This window comes from Propithecus coquereli, unplaced genomic scaffold, assembly GCF_000956105.1.
Source record: "Propithecus coquereli isolate 6110/MARCELLA unplaced genomic scaffold, Pcoq_1.0 Scaffold410, whole genome shotgun sequence".
Lineage (NCBI taxonomy): Eukaryota > Metazoa > Chordata > Mammalia > Primates > Indriidae > Propithecus > Propithecus coquereli.
This window is the reverse complement of record NW_012149842.1, coordinates 166,453-169,030: the sequence shown is the minus strand read 5'-3', so window position 1 is coordinate 169,030 and position 2,578 is coordinate 166,453.

Genomic DNA, 2,578 nt, shown 5'->3' with positions numbered 1-2,578 from the left:
ATTAAATGACTCCCTAATATATATATGATTAAAAAATAACAATAATTGATAGTCATGTAACGATGGTGGCCATCATGCTACATGTTTAAGGCTTCAACTGTGGCACTAATCTCTAGCATTCTACCTGAGATGTTCCATTGCTTCTAACTTTCTATCTTGGCCAAGGATTAGTTTCAGGAGTTTGCATCTGGACATTTCTATCATTACGTATATCCCTAGACAGGTCAGGGAACCAATTTTGCGGTTCTGAAAGCTGTTATATCAACCTACCCTCATTATTCCAGGTAAATGAACGTAGCGTGATTATGTTCATAGGGCTACTCGTGCTTGGACTCTTTGAATCGCTTTGAGACAGACCTGGACTAGGCTTTATTTATCTCCTGGACTCCACATGTTCCCACTGAAGCCATGTATGGAAGGAAAATGGTATTTTGGATTCCCCAGGAGAGAATTGCTATTCTATACACATATTCTGGTATTGTAGAGTCGTTCCTTGGGAGTCCCAATCACCCCTTCAAACAATGGCTTAAGTATGAGAACTGGTTCAAGTATGAAATATGTGGCCATCAGCACAGACCTTTGAAGCTCGGTACCCCTGGGACATTATTTTGCTGACAATTGTGGTATTTATGTCCATCTCCCTTCTGAAGATGCAAGGGTTGAATGCAAGGGATGAACACCAACCCTTGCATACAAAGGTCAGCCACCACAGACCTTCTCAATAATAACACTGAAGACATTACTAACACTTTCCTTTTGACTCAGTGAAGCAAGAGTTTTCTGGAAGCTCTCGGGGAATATAGTTAACTGGTAGGTTCTCTAAACTTATAAAGTAAATTAATTCTAGTATGTCCACCTCTTTGTGTCCTTTCACCTTTTCCTTATTCTATCAATGCAATTCTTGAAAACCTTATTTGCTTATTTTTTTTCTAAATGTCTTGTAGACATCCCAGCAGTGCATTAAGATCAGCCATAGGTATACCTGTCAGAATGCAAACTCTGACTCCCATGTGAGTAACACTATTACTACTAATATTACACTATTAGTGAAACATTCCTTTTCCAGAATGATAAGCTGCCATACACACCCCCAACCTCCACTCCAGTTCAGCAACCTCAGGATCCATTTCAAGATATGTTCTCATGATCCTGCCAATATCCAGTAGCTAGGTCCTCTAGTTATTTTCATGAAAAATAATTTTTTCTCCCAAAGCAAGGGGAGTACGTTCACAACTGGGCTTTGTTGACTCTTTAGGGTCTATTGACCTAAAAGTCATGAGAGGAGGTATAGATAATCTTGAGGAGGTTATTTAACATGGTCTTTTTCCTCACGTGAGATTCTACATGATCTGCAGGATAAGGAAGATTGTTATCTTCTAGCATAGAGCAGATGGCCATTTCTAACAGCCCAGTGAATTCAGAGGAATCTGGTCATTGAAAATCCTCCCATATGTCCCCATCCCAGAATTTCACCCCTTGCCTTGCAGTGCCCTGATTTTAGTATTGTAGATATGTTGCAACTATGAATTAAATCTTCTCTTGACATTGTCACAATCAGATCTTGGGCATAGATTTCTGTCCCACTTGAACATCAGGTTTGGAAATAGAGGTCTTTTTAAATGCTGTCCTCAAGGCCACGTGACTTTCTCACCATTCTTCTTATTTGGTCATTGGCTAACTTAAACTTACCATTCCCTTCCTTCAGCGTGCTAGTGGTGCTGGACAGAATATAGCCAACTCTTCAGACCATCTCCTTACTATTGCCACCATATTTATCAAATGCTGGAGATACTGGGTAAGCCAGTACATCTCCTATGTGTGTCCCATCCCAACTGTTCACAGATGAGGGCCCTAGTAATTGTGGTGCTGCAATATGCCAGCGCTGATACAGTATCATCACCCCCACGTACCAGCAGCATCATAGTCCTTGCCACCCGGTGAGCAAAGGATCCAACTCAGGAAGCTTAGGATTTGCTTTTAGGACCAGTTCTGATACCAAATCTCTTCTTGTGGATTTCTATCTACAGATGCAGACCTAGACACAATAATTCAAGCGCAATCTTTGCAGGGAAGTGGGGACTAATACACAAAAAGAAGGGAAATAAAGAGGGCATGAAGCCAGTTACTGCAGTGAGCAACTGAAGCTTAATTCTACAGAAAGAGTCTGGGAAATGGTGTAAAACATACAGCATTATTCCCCTTGAGGGTCAAGGGAACTGGACTATTAACATTTTAATTTTCGTCATTCATATTTTGAAGGCTGCTCACAGGAGTTGTTAATTCCCTAGCACTTTTGATCTGTTTCACGTGCAGTCAAGAGAACCCCCACCTGGAAAAAGACATCATGCACAAAGGTACAAATACAATTAGAAGTTGTCCGTGTCTGGAGCACACTGAAACTGTAAGGTCATAGAATTATATGTGGGGTGCTGACAGTCTCTTTTATTACCATATTTGGAATTACCATATTTGATAAAATCTATTACAGATCTACAATTTCTTCCCTCTCTAGATTTTGCTTCTCTCTTCAATTTTGGTATTATAATTTTCTTAACTCTCTGATCATGCTTTTAATAAG